Source organism: Mus musculus, chromosome 18 (assembly GCF_000001635.26).
Source record: "Mus musculus strain C57BL/6J chromosome 18, GRCm38.p6 C57BL/6J".
Taxonomy (NCBI): domain Eukaryota; kingdom Metazoa; phylum Chordata; class Mammalia; order Rodentia; family Muridae; genus Mus; species Mus musculus.
The window spans coordinates 65853788-65868819 of NC_000084.6; the positions used below are offsets into that span (position 1 = coordinate 65853788).

The following is a 15032-nucleotide window of genomic DNA, read 5'->3' on the forward strand; positions in this document are numbered from 1 at the left end:
TCTCCTTCCTCCTCTCCTTCCTTCCTTCCTTCCTTCCTTCCTTCCTTCCTTCTCTCCTTCCTTCTCTCCTTCCTTCCTTCTCTCCTTCCTTCCTTCTCTCCTTCCTTCCTTCTCTCCTTCCTTCCTTCTCTCCTTCCTTCCTTCTCTCCTTCCTTCCTTCCTTCCTTCCTTCTCTCCTTCCTTTCTTCTCTCCTTCCTTCTCTCCTTCCTTCTCTCCTTCCTTCCTTCTCTCCTTCCTTCCTTCCTTCCTTCCTCCTCCTCCCCTTCCTCCTCCTCCTCCCCGTGCCCCTCCTCCTCCTCCTTTACCATCGACGTCAGTTACTGAGTTTCCACACACACTGGTAAAGGAAAAACTTCATTTTGCTTTTTTAAAATCCCTTTTAGCTCTTTGCAGCGATTATTGTCACCCATCCCTTCCACGGGAAGAAACAGCGATGCGATGCAGAGAGGTTGAGATGTTGTCCAAGATCCCACAGTCAATGGCGTTACCAACTGTATTCCTTGGGGAACAGCATGCGGCATAAGGAAAATCTCCGAGATCTGAAGAGATTTGAGAAGTGGTGGATTCTATTTGTAGACAACGTCGCCCGAGTCAAAGAAGGAGGATATTTGTTTTCCATCTGCTCTAGCCTTCATTTTCAGAACCTCCCTGCATAATCTAGGGATTTATTTAGCTGCAACAAAGACCTTTTAAACAGCAGCTTAAATACATGGGAGTTTATTTATCAGATGTTCCCAGAGGACAGAGTGGGACAGCAACCAGCAATGCTCTCCCATGCCCGCAGACCCAAAAACTCTGCATAGTTCCAGTTTCTGTTTTCTGATGGCACAAGATGGTTGTCAGGGCTGCATTGGAACACCCACATTCAAGGCCGTGATAAAGGAGAGAGTGTGTTTTATATCTTGTCGCTTAGTCCAGTGGTTCTCAATCCCCCGAATGCTGTGACCCTTTTAATACAGTTAATTCCTCGTGTGGTGGCAACACTCAATCATAAAATTATTTCGTTGCTACTTCATAACTGTAATTTTGCTGTTGTTATGAATCATCATGTAAATATCTGACATGCAGGATATCTGACTTGCAGGCTATCTGATACACAGGATAACTGACATGTATCTGACATGTGACCCCTGCTAAAGGGTCGTTAAACCCCAAAGGGTCACACCCACAGGTTCAGAATCACTACCTTAGTCAGAAATGCAATGGAATTCCTAGGAGGCACTTATCTAAATTCTCATTGGCCATCCCTGCCCTTGGAGAGCCTGAGAAGAGAATGTTGTCACTGATCCCAAGGCTCACTACCTGAGCCTGGGCTTTCAGGTTTCTTTGCTAAGGGGAAAGAAGTGGACTATATGGGTGTTGGGTAAACTTATCATGTTACCTTTCAGTTTCTTAATCTCCCCCACTATAGCTGGGAAAGCTGATTCCTCAATCTGAGGTCCTGATGCACTCTAGGTGAAGCAAGGGCCAGGGAGACAGAGTTAGGACCATCCTTGTGGTTGATGTTCAGTAAAGTACAGCCTATGGAAATGAAAAACAACTCTATAGAATCAATGCCATTCCTTTCTAAGGCAAAAGACTGAATATTCAATGCAATAAGGGTCTTCGATCATTGCTATTTTGTAAGCAAAACCAGAATCAGAAGTCTCCCCAAATATTTGGGAATAATGGGATAGAGTCTCACGACAGGTCAGATAAACTTTTGTACCAGGAAAGGAGTCTGATCAATAGCAACAAATAAGAAAACTAAAACAAAATGCAAACAAATTAAGAAAAAAAAAATCTGGAAACGGCCCAGCTGTCCATCAGCTGGTGAATGAGTAGATACATTGAGGGACAGCCACGCAAGGGAATGGGACTTAGTAGGAAGGAACAAACATCTGACACACGCCAACAGTGTGTCTGAGTCTCTGAAGCATATGGCAAATGAAAGACGGCAGATGGGAAGGGCTCTGTACTGTAGAACATTGCTAACATGGAATTCTAAAACCCAAGCTGGTCTGCTGTGGCATAGGCTGAAGCTGGAGGAACTGAGGTGACAGGGATGTTCAGTGTCAACTGTGGTAATCATACACATTTGCAGAATTCAGTGGCTGCATTTTAACATGAACACTATACTTCAGTAAAGTTGATTCGTATTCTTTGGCTGTCTTTTTTTTTGTATTTTAATTTAATATTTTTTGTATTCTTTCCCCACTTCCAACTCCTCCCAGATCCTGCCCACCTCACCAATATTATATTCTTTTTCACCCAATAAGACAAGCAAAATATTAGGAAAAACAACAACAACAAAACCCCAATGGAAATGAAAACAGGTAAGCAAAAAATTATCAATAAGACCAAAACCAAAACAACCCAAAAAACCAAAACCATTCACACATGAGCATACTCACCCATTCACACACACAACTGTGAAGTCTATTTTGTGTTGACCAACTACTCCTGGCCACGAAGCCTACCCTAAGAGTATGGTTGATATTGCCAGTGACACTCCATTGGAGAAAACGGATTTGTGCTTTCCCAACAGCTATCAATTGCAAATAGCTTCTTGATGAGGGGTGGGACTTTGTGTCTGTTTCCTTTCTTGGTGCTGAGACTTTTCTGGTTTAAACCTGTGTGGGGCTTGTGCATGTTGTCAGTTTCTGTGAGTTCTAGTGTGTGTCTCTAATGTGTGAGTCCTGTTGTGTCTGGAGAACACTTATAGTCATCGCCACCTTGGGCTCTTACAACCTTTCTGTCTCCTCTTCTGTATAGACGAGCAGAAGCCTCGAGAGAAAGGGTTTGAAAAAGAGATAGCATTTAGGACTGTGGATTCCAAAGTCTCTAACTCTCTGCACATTGTCCAGATGTGGGTTTCCTTGATAATTACCATCAACTAGAAAAAGAAGCTTCTCTGGCGAGGGCTGAGCAATGTTCTGCTCTATGAGTACAATGATATGTCAGTAGGAACCACGTTAGTGCTATGTTCCTTTAGCAGAATACTAGTAGCAGAGTTTCCTCTTACCCATGACCTATTTTATCTCAGGTTCTTGGCCAATGGAGTTAAATGATGCTGTGAATCAAATGGACATAACAGAATCTACAGAAAAATCACACCAAATACTAAGTGATATATTTTTCTTCTCAGCAGCCGTGGAAATTTCTCCAAAATTGAACACATATTAGGACACAAAGATGAATGCAACAGATACACATTTTTTTAAGTTGAAATAACATTCTGCATCCTATCTGACAACTGTAGACTAAACTGGATATCAACAACAGCAGAAACAACAAGAAGTATAGAAACTCATTGGAAGATGAGCAACTCACTACTGAATGAAGACTGGATCAAGAAGGAAATGTAAAACTTTTTAGAATCACATGAAAATTAAAATGCAATGTACCCAAGCCTGTGGGACACAGTGAAAGCAGTTCAAAGAGGAAAATTCATAGCACTCTATGCCTACACATATACATAAAAAAAAAAACCAAAACCCCAGAAAACTGGTGAAACCAGAGAGCACTAATTTAAAGATATATTTGGAGAAGAAGAAGAGGAAGAAGAGGAGAAAGAGGAAGAGAAGAAAAAGACATCAAGGAGGAGGAAAAAAAAGGAGGAGGAGAAAAATGAAAAGGACAAAAAGATACCCAAAAGGAGTATATGGGAAGGAAAATTCAAAATTAGGGTTGAAATCAGTGAATTAGAAACAAACCAAAAAACAAACAAACAAAACAATCAATGAAACCAATAGTTCATTCTTTGAGAGAATTAACAAGATTGACAAGCTTTTAGCCAAATTAACCAAAAGACAGAAAGAGAAAATTCAAATTAATCCAAATGAGAAGGGAGACACTATAACAGACACTGAAGAAAGCCAGAGACTCGTAAGGGCACAGTATAAAAATCCCTATTTCACCAAACAAGGAAACACAAAATAAATGGATCAATTTCTTAACATATACAGCCTACCAAAGTTAACTCAAGATGAAATAAACAATTTAAGAAGATCCATAAACCCTAGTGAAAAAGAAGCAGTAATAAAAATCTCCTAACCAATAATATCCAGCACCAAATGGATTCATTGCAGAAATCTACTAGACTTTCAAAGAAGGGTTAACCCCACACTCCTCAGATTATTTGTCAAAATAGAAACTGGAGGAAAATTCTCCAATTCTTTTCACAAAGCTACAATTACCCTAATAACAAACTACGCAAAGACTCATCAAAAAAGAAAAGTACAAACCAATATCCCTTATGAACATAGATGCAAATTTTTTTCAATAAAATACTTGCAAATTGAATTTAAGAACATATTAAAGATTATCCCATGATCAAGTCGGCTTTATCCCAGATATTCAAAGATGGTTCAACATATATGTCAATAAATATGATCTGTTACACAAATAGACTGAAAGTCAAAACCCTCATGATCTTCTCATTAAATGCCAAAAAATTCAACAAAATCCAACATCCACAATAAATATCCTGAAGTGTTTAGGGACACAAGGGACATACTTCAACATAATAAAGGTGGTTTATAGCAATTCCAGTGTCCATAATCCTTAACAGAAAAAAACTCAAACCATCTCGAATAAAATTAGGAACAAGACAAGGATGTGCATTCTCCCCATTCCTATTGAATGTACTTGAGTACTCAACGTCTAGCTTGAGCAATGAAACAACCGAATAACATCAGGGGGATACAAATAGGATGGGAAGAAATCAAAGTACTTTTATTTTCAGATTATATGATCCTGTACATAGAAGACTCCAAAGACTACACCAGGAAACTTGTACAGCTGATAAACACTTTCAGTAAAATAACAAGATACAAAATTAACACATAGAAGTCAGTAATCTTCCTATATACAAAATGACAAGTGTATTAAGAAAGAAACCATGAAAACAGTACTGTCCACAGTAGCATTTTAAAAATAAAATATCTTGGGATAACTCTAATCAAGCAAGTCAAAGTCTTGTATAATAAAGAACTTTAAGACGTTAAAGAAAGAAATTGAAGAAAACACCAGGTTATAAAAAGATCTCCCAGCCAGGCGTGGTGGTGCATGCCTTTAATCCCAGCACTCAGGAGGCAGAGGCAGGCAGATTTCTGAGTTCGAGGCCAGCCTGGTCTACAAAGTGAGTTCCAGGACAGCCAGGGCTATACAGAGAAACCCTGTCTCAAAAAAAAAAAAAAACAAAAACAAAAAAACAAAAAAACAAAAAAACAAAAAAACAAAAAATCTCCCATGCTCATGAATTGGTAGGAATAATGTGGAAATACCCATCCTATCAAAGGCAATTTCCAGATTCAATGCAATCACCATCAAAATTCCAACACAATTCTTCATGAAAATTGAAAAAAAAAAAAGCCCTCCAATCTTCAGTTTCACATGGAAACACAAACAAACCACCACCACCAAAAACAGGATAGCTAAAAGAATACTGAATAATAAAAGAACTGCTGGAGGTATCACCATCGGAGATTTCCAGTTATAGTGCAGAGTTATTATAATAAAACAGCATGGTATCAGTATAAGAAAAGGCATGTTGGTCAATGAATAGAATTAAAACCCCACACACCTATGGACACCTGAATTTTTACAAGGAAGCCAGAAATAAGTGCTGGAAAAAAAGACAACATTTTCAACAAATAGTGTTGGTCAAGCTGGATGCCTGCGTTTAGAAGAATGCAAACAGATCCATATTTATTACCCTGCACCAAACTCAACTCCAAATGGATCAAAGACCTCAGCATAAGACCAGACACTCTGAACCTCACAGAGGACAAAGTAGGAAATAGGCTTGAACTCAGTGGCATAGAAAAGGACTTCCTGAACAGAACCCAAGTACTAACCAATGGGACCCCATGAAGCCTCAAAGCTTTTGGATAGCTTTAGTCACTATCATTTGAGCAAAGGGGAAAAAAATCTTTACCAATTATACATCTGAGAGAGGGTTAGTAAGTAAAATATAGGAAGAACTAAAAAATACAACATCAAGAAGACAAATAACCCAACTAAGAATGGCAAATAAAACTAAACAGAGAGCTCTCAAGAGATGAAACACTAAAGGATCAGAAAATATTTTCAGCATCCCCATCCACCAGGGAAATGCAAATCAAAAGTACTTTGAGATTTCCTCTTACCCCAGTCAGAATGGACAAGATCAATGAAGCAAATGACAGCTCATTCTGTTGAATACACTGGAATGGGGAAACACTTATTTATTGCTAGCAGGAGTGTGAACTGATATAACCACCATGAAAATCATGGTGAGGGATCCTCCAAAGGCCAGAAATTGATGCACTACAAGATCCAACTATACGTCTCCTGAGCATATACTCAAAGGACTCTATCTACATCCTAGTTCAGAGATATTTGATCATTTATGTACATTGCTGCTCCATTCATAATAGCCAGAAACTGGAAACAGCCTACATGTTCATCAACTGATGAATGGATAAAGAAAATGTAGCATATTTACACAGTGGGGTACTTATTATTCAACATAAACAACACCAGCAACACAAAATCATGAAATTCACACGTAAGTAGGTGGACTGGAAACAATCATCCTGAGTGAGGTAACCCAGATCCCAAGAGACAAATATTGAATGAATTCTCTTATATATGGTTGTTAGCTTCCAAGGTTTAGGTGAAATGAGTTTCAATACAAATAACCACAGAGCTTACATAGGTATTGAGGGATCAATGGGGAAGAGGGAATTGTCCATAGAAAAGGAAATATGGTGTGGAGTTACAAAGCGATATAAGAGGAGACTAGAATGAGGCTAAGGAGTGAGGAAAGTGGAACGGTAGGACAAGTAACTTTAAAGAACTTCTGAAAAAATATGGAAACCTAAAAGATCTACATACATGAAAGGAATTGAAATAGATAGGAATTGAAATAGAAAGGAATTGAAATACAATAGGGGAGACAATGTCACGATGTCACATTTTATGCCACCAAGCATCCCTAGACACTTCAGGACTTTTATCATAAAAGGATGTTGTTAATTTTTTGTTTGTTTGTATTTAATGAAATAGTCATGAGGTTTTTGACTTTAGGTCTACTTATGTAATATATTTATTGACTTAGATATGCTGAGCCATCTCTGAATATCTGAACCCACTTGATAATAAGATAATCATTTTGATATGTTCTTAAATTCAGTTTGCAAGTATTTTACCAAAAAGATTTTGCATCTATGTTCAAAAGGACTATTGGTTTGTACTTTTCTTTTTTGATGGGTCTTTGTGTAGTTGTTATTAGGATAATTGTGATTTTGTGAAAAGAAGTGGAGAATTTTCCTTCATTTTCTATTTTGGCAAATAGTCTGAGGAGTGTGGGGTTAACTCTTCTTTGAAAGTCTAGAAGAATTCTGCAATGAATCCGTTTGGTGCTGGATATTCTTTGGATAGGAGATTTTTATTACTGCTTCTTTTCCACTAGGGTTTATGGATCTTCTTAAATTGTTTATTTCATCTTGATTTATCTATTTCTTTTTGTTTCCTTGTTTGGTGAAATAGAGATTTTTGAAGTATGTCCTTGTGAGTCTCTGACTTTCCTCAGTGTCTGTTATAATGTCTCCCTTCTCATGGCAATTTTATTAAATTGGATCTTCTCTTCCTGCCTTTTGGTTAATTTGGCTAAAAGCTTGTCAATCTTGTTGATTTTCTCATAGAATGAACTCTTTATTTCATTGATTCTTTCGTTTGTTTGTTTGTTTTGTTTTGTTTCTAGTTCACTGATTTCAGCCCTAATTTTGATTATTCCTTCTTATCTACTCCTTTTGTTTTTTTTTTTTTTTAAAGGAACTTTCAAACGTATCTTTAAATTGTTGCTCTCTGGTTTCACCAGTTTTTCATTTTGTTTTGTAAGTGTATGTGTAGGCATTTAGTGCTATGAATTTGCCTCTTTGAACTGCTTTCACTGTGTCACATAGATTTGGGTATGTTTTGTTTTAATTTTCATGTGATTCTAAAACGTTTTAAATTTCTTAGCTCAATTTTCATTCAGTAATGAGTTGTTGAACTTCCAACGAGTTTCTGTACTTTTTGCTGTTTCTACCATTTCTGTTATTTGTTGATATCCAGTTAATTCTACAGTTGTCAGATGGGATGCAGGATGTTATCTCAATTTAAAAAAATCTGTTGCATTCTTCTTTGTGTTCTAATATGTGGTCAATTTTTGAGAAATTTCCATGGCTGCTGAGAAGAAAAATATATCACTTAGTATTTGGGTATAATTGTCTGTAGATTCTGTTACACAGCATCGTTTAACTTCAGAATTTCTCTATCTAGTTTGGGTCTGTATGACTTATATATTGGTGACACCCACTATCATTGTACCAGTTAATATGTGATTTTAGCTGTAGTGGTGTTTCCATTCTGAACTTGGGTGCCCTTGTGTTTGACGAATAAATGTTTAGAACTGTAATATCTCTTGGATTTTCCCGTTAGTGAATATGTAGTATCCCTCCTACCTATATTTCCTGATTTATATTCCTTTAGGAATCTCTGCTATTCTATAGGACACCTTTGTGCCAGGAACCCATGCCTACCACATTTGGCTGAGATTCAGAACTACGTCTTTACCAGGAACCCCACAGCTGCCACACTTGGTTGGGACTTAGAGACCCTATAGCTGCCACACTTGGCTTGGATTCCGATTGGGCAACATCAACCAAAGAAAAGAACACCTCCTTAACAAGCTTAAGCCTAGCTATTTACACCTAGAAACACTTCACACATCAAGACTCCAGATGTTTCCTCCTCTTTCCGTATCTGATCATTGGATCATTGGAAGGCTGAATAGATAAAAGACTCGCCTGTCTGAACAAGAACACTTTTGGAATCCTGGTATTGCGTTTGATTCGGAAACCAACTCTTCCCTAGTCTCTGCTGCTGCTGCTGCTGCTGCTGCTGCTGCTGCTGCTGCTGCTGCTGCTGCTGCACATTTTGGTGGGTCTGTTGTCTTGGTTAGGGTTTCTATTGCTGTGATAGAGCGCCATCACCAAATCTTGGTGAGGAAAAGGTTTATTTCAGCTTACACTTCCAGGTACCAATCCACCACTGAGACAGGCAGGACAGGACAGGAAATCAAGGTGGCAATGTGGAGTCAGGAACTGAAAGCAATGGCCGTGGAGAAGTTCTATTTGCTGTCCTCTCTCACATAGCTTGCTTAGCCTGCTGTCTTAAACGCCCCAGCACCACCTACTGAGCAGTGGCACCATCCACATTGAAGTAGGCCTTTTTTACATCAATCACCAATCAAGGAAAGGCCCTACAGGCTTGCCTACAGGCCAATCTGATGGGGGCATTTTTCTCAGTTGAGATTTTTCTCTTCCCAAATGACTGAGGTCATTTGTGTCAAATTGTGTCAAGTTGACAAAGGACTAGCCAGTATACTTGTCAAGTTTTCAAAAATCACTTGGGTCAGTTCCTTAAAATAAACTCTCCTCCAAATAGATAGATAAATCAATCATAGCTAGAGGGATGATGACTAAAGATAGATACATATGTATCGAGAGACAGGAAATAAACATGCCCTGTTGGCTTTCTCTTTTAAAAAATATTTATTTTTATTTTATTCATATGGACATTTTCCTCGTATGCATGTCTGTACACCACGCGTATGCCCACAGTACATGCAGAGGCCAGGAGAGGGCACTGGATTCCCTGGTGATGGAGGTTGTTAATTGCCACATTTGTGCTAAGAGTTGAACCCAGCTTCTCTGGGAGAGTAGCCACGGTGCTCTCAATCACTGAGCCATCCTCGACCAGCTGCTATTGATTCTCTTGGGAACCTGGAATAATTCAGAAAGATAATGATTGAAACTAGACAGTGTAGCGATCTTCTAGATCATGCATGTATAGGTTGTCTCTTCAAAGTTTAGTATTGAAGAGGAGTAGATTTCACTAATAGGAGACTCTAATGTCAGTGACCCTATCGTTAACATAGACTTACAGCTTACGAGCCTCATCTAAGAAAGGGACTATAGCCCTCATTGTTAAATGAGGCACCAAAGCAATTCTTAATCTACCATAAATGATATTTCTCATCTGAAGGTGACTGACTCCAAGTTTCACAGAGTTCAGTAAACCTCCCCCATTTCTAAGCAATGCTCTGGGTACCTATAGGTGTCTCTGCTTTGTCTCAGATGACAACTGAAGTGGGTCACATTACTGTGAACCTCAAGAGGACCAACACTAGTTTGAACTTGAGTTAAAATTCCAATGTTGGGGCCAAGGAGATAGCTGTATTGGTAAAGTGCTATGATGTAAGCATGAGGATATGAGTTTAATCCCCAGGACCCTTGTGGGGGGAAAAATGACAGGTATGATGGTACATGCTTAGAATCCCAGTATTGGGGAAGGAGGAGACAAAAGGAGCCATGTAGCCACTCAAACTGCCACCCTACCCTACTTGGGAAGTTGCTGGTTAGTAAGAGACCCTGCCTCAAAAAGGGTGGGGTCACAGATCATGTCTGAGTAGTGACTCCCAAGATTGTCCTCCGGCCTCCATACACACATACGTTCTCATGGTCACGCCTACCACCCTACACATATGCACACATATAAATAACAATTCTAGCGTTAATGGGAAGGACTATGAAGCTATTACCATAACATGTGAGCTAGGGTTGGTTTTAAGCTGCTTTCTAATAGGTTGTTTGCATTGGCCTTACTCGCTGCACCACCACGGCAAGCTGGCTGGTGAAAGCCTGTTCACACAACATGAGGAGGCCTTAGCAGTTGGGCTCAGAGCTTTTGGAACCTCCCCAGGGGCCCTGCATGAAGGGCTTGCATATTCTTGGCCCTTCCAGATACCCTCATTTCTGCTATAATACAATATACTGGTCTGAACTCCTGGGTGCCATCAAGTGCAAGGCGCCATCAAGAAGAAGGGCAAGGGAGATGGATAGATGTCTCTTGATTTAATAAGTCAAATCAGATTCAACTAATAGCATTTCAGAGATTTTTTCTGAATAATTTTGTCATTGGGAACTTGCTATAAAACTTGCTTTGCAACTTAGCTTGGCCTCAGTTGTGAGACTCAAGCTGGAGAAGCTGGCCATCGGGAGGGCAAGACCGAAGGGATAATCATGTTTTGTGGTTGTGTGGTCAGCTTTCGTAACAAAGGCTCTGTGAAGTGGTTTCAGAGCCTTGTCTGCAGAAGGGGGTCCCAGAAAGAAAACACACACACACACACACACACACACACACACACACACACACACACAACCAAAAAACAAAGAGGACCAGAGTTGCTCACTCCTAGCATGGGCCCTTCAAAGCATCACCTACCCAACTCAACCTCAAGGTCACCTCAATAATGATTATCTTAGTTAGCTGAGGTGTAGTCATTACCTCTGAGGCTTCACAGCCTTCCAAGCAGGGTTGACCCAGAATACACAATGACCCTTCTATTCCCAGGCTTGGGCCTCTTGACCAGAGGTTTGCTGACATAAGTAAACATGGAAGGTTCTGGAAAGGTGTTTTTCTTATTCACCAGATCCATATGTAGGTCGCTGATCACTTCCCTCTGGAAATGAATGAAGGGACCAGGAGCTTTTAGTCATTCCCAATGTTCCTGTCTGATATCTCCCCTCACTTAAAGGAGAAAAGAAACCACACTGGAAAAGTGTTCAGCAGAGATGGAATGGGGATGGGGAGGGGCCATCGTTCCAGTGAGGAGCTGTTGATGGGGTAAGGTGTATGTAGTCCAGAGAAGAATCCGAGGTATACAAGATGTTTGTAAGTCCTTAAGACCCTGCCACAGTGACAGAAGGAAAGGGCAGAATATGCCTATGTACCAGAGGAATATGAAGAGACACAGAAGATTCTAGAAGATTCCCTCTAAGGAAGACTCTTCTCAATTCAGGCTTCTCCAGCTGTGAGAAATTGCATCTTCTAGTCCTGGGCAGTTCCAGTTATGACTACCAGGAGCTCTCAGTGGAGACAGAGTTGTAGAGGATGAGTAGTTACGGAGTAACAGGTTCCAACCGGGGGACACTGTACAATTCTTGAAGACCTTTGGATGATTACAACCGTGGGGGCTGTTGGCATTCAGCGAGCAGAGGCTGGGCTGCCGCTCAAATCCTACAATGCCCAGGACAACCCCCACCACAAAGAACCATCCGGCTCTCACCGCACACAATGCCAAGGCTGAGAAAACCTGGCTTAGGCAAGCTACAAGCTTGGCTCCAGGTAATCCCCCCCCTCCAATCTGTCTGGTAATTTAGAAGACGGAGGAAGTTAATTAGTGAATGTACGAGGCCTGCCCAGAACTCAAGAGGATAGTGTGGTAAGACTTTGAAGTTGAAGCTCGGAAACATATTTTCCCCCTTTGGACTATATTTTGGGACTCTGGCCATCCTTATTGTCGCCAGAACTATGAGTCTGTTATTCTCTAAAAAAGCAAATTTTCTCTTCCCACCACTTCCACCTACTATTGCACACAATTTGGGAGGTGACACACACACACTCACACACACACAGAGGTAGGCGATGTGTGTGCATTGCATGTTTAGAACAGAGCAAAATAAGCAAAAATGGAGGGGTTTGTGGCAAAATTTCCCCCCAACAGCTTCTAAAATTTACCCCCATGTCACTTCTAAAATTATCTTCCATAATTCTTTTTATGTCTTCTGGGTGGTGAAATTTGCCAAACCCCACAACAAACTACAAAGGAGCCTGTTTCTGCCAGATCACTAACACTCAGGAGTCGGAGGAGCAGACGGGGCTGGGGATGGCTCTTGGCTCTGCTGGTTGCTGTCTAGGTAATGGACAATTTCTTTAGCCTTTCTGAGCCTTTCTTTCCTCATTTGTGACGTGCAATAAATAGCCCTGGCCTCATAGGATAGCTGGGAGATTATATAAGCACATACACAGATAGCCATACCAGCCCCTTATATTATAACAGACACCAAATGGCAATTGTTTCTAGTACAGTCACTCTCTGGGGAGCCCACATAACATTTGACATTGGGACAGATCCTGAAAGAAGGAAATTACTCCATCTTGAAACCTAAGCTAACCCAGAAATCAGCTTGCCCTAGAGATAATACCGTACTGTTAATCACAAAACCTAAGCAGCTGTCTGTCAGTAGATATATTGTCTCTCAGCTGGGTCTCCTGACACCACCGAGAGGGAGGTATTCCAGCTCATTTACAGATAAAGACTCTGAAACTCCAGCTCAGCGAATGGCCTGAGGTGACACCGTAACTCCTAACTGGCAAAGGTGAATGGGATTTTGGGTGAGACTGGGCCCCAAGCCCTCAACTTCCCCTGGCTCCATCTCAGCTTCATATTGTGCCGAGGCTTGAGCCTGGGAATATTGAGACATCTTCCTCTAGCAAGACTGACCTGCAAACTCTTCATTAGCAGTTAGTGTGCGCATGACTTAAGGTCAGCTTAACGTCATTCTCCTTAGTAGGCTGCTGATTTAGTAGGGCGAGCTCCTCACGACCCAACATTGAGAGGGGAAGTAGACGCATGCTCCTATTCCCTAACCCAGAACGTATCTCTAATTGATCACTGGTCACAGCACACACAAAGGCAGGCCTCACGCCCAGCAGTAGATGACCGTCACAGAACAAACTCAATGGTATTTTTGGGAGTGTTTTTTGTTTGGTTGGTTTTTGGCTTATATATTATGGTTTCTGATCTTGTGGGTTTTTTTCTTCTTCTTCTTTCCTTTCTCTCTCTCTCTCTCTCTCTCTCTCTCTTTCTTTCTTTCTTCCTTCCTTCCTTTCTCACTTTCTCTCTCTCTATCTCTCTCTTTCTTTCTTTCTTTCTTTCTTTCTTTCTAATGGGATCTCCGTACATGCAGAGACATTTATCTTATTTTATTATTATTAAAGTTTTTTTTTTAATTCTGTTTTCTAATGAGAGACAGAAAGGGTATAGATTTGTTTGGGTGAGGAGCTGAGGAAGATATGGGGGGGAACTGGTGGAGGAGACGTTGTAATCAGGATGTATTGTATGAACAATCTATTTTAAATAAAAAGGGGGAAACAAACAAACAACTCCTTGACCCTCCCCAACCCCTCAAAAAACAAACAAACAAACAAAAAACAAAACCCAACTAGCCACTTAAACTTATGCAGAGACTCGCAGCCTGACATCTTCTGCAGGCACTGGTAAGGATACATGGAGACTCCCATTCTGGAATCTTCTACAGGTAGTGGTACAAACACACAAGTTATTTTTTGTTTGAAGAAGTCTGCTTGAAACATACATTTACCCCAAACACCAATGAGAAGGATAAAACACATTGTTTTGTTGAATTGGTCTGAGACACACTGACTCTCTGTGAGGATGCAAATTGTTCAACAATTTAGACATTCTTAAAGAGTTTCTATGTCCTGGTTCATGAATTAAAGTAGGCCGTTATAATAAATAGGGCCTGCTTCATAGTAAAAATCTCACCCGAGCTGGAATTGCATAAGAGAAAATAATCCACGGAGAAGAAACGCCTGAGACTTACCACACCAAACGTCATGGAATGCCAGGCCTAAGACAACACACCATGAGGTCTAGGGGGAGGAGACTATGATATCCTGCCTCACCCTTTCCCAGGAATACATCCCTACCCAGAGCCTGCAAAGGGGACACTGTCCCATATGCATGCATTCCTAGACCCTGAGCAGGTAGAGGAGCTGTGGGGTGGAATGAAGATCAGTCCATAAGGTCTTGAGAAACCTATAGTCTATGCAACGAGAGCAACACAGACTGATCTCGAGTCTTTTGGAGACTGTGAGTTTAGGAACTGACCGTTTGCAGCAGAGGCAGATGTTCCAGGTGATGTGACAGCTGTCCTATGATAGAAGGAGCTGGGGTGGCTACAGTGAGAGGTAGACTAACCTTACACAAGAATGGCAATATATGGTGGACACAGAGCTTAGTCAGAGGAGAATGGAATAGTCGAACGGAGGAGGAAGCCCTTCATGTGGCATGTGTGCGAGGCCATGAGCTACTGTAGTCATATCCGCATACCCAGATGAATGACATGGTCTCTGTTTTGGGGTTCCCCATGTT

The 15032-nt window shown here is 40.7% G+C and overlaps 1 long non-coding RNA gene across 1 annotated transcript in view; it reads right to left on the bottom strand.

Annotated features, from left to right (window-relative positions):
* Positions 1 to 9552: 9552 nt before the first annotated feature.
* The window catches only part of Gm30094 (predicted gene, 30094), a 31416-nt gene continuing 25936 nt past the window's right edge, over positions 9553 to 15032 (bottom strand). The window contains exons 3-4 of the long non-coding RNA NR_166834.1: positions 11360 to 11534; positions 9553 to 9795 (exon numbers count right to left, since the gene is read on the bottom strand). This is a non-coding gene — a long non-coding RNA (predicted gene, 30094). The remainder of the gene's footprint in view (positions 9796 to 11359; positions 11535 to 15032) is intronic.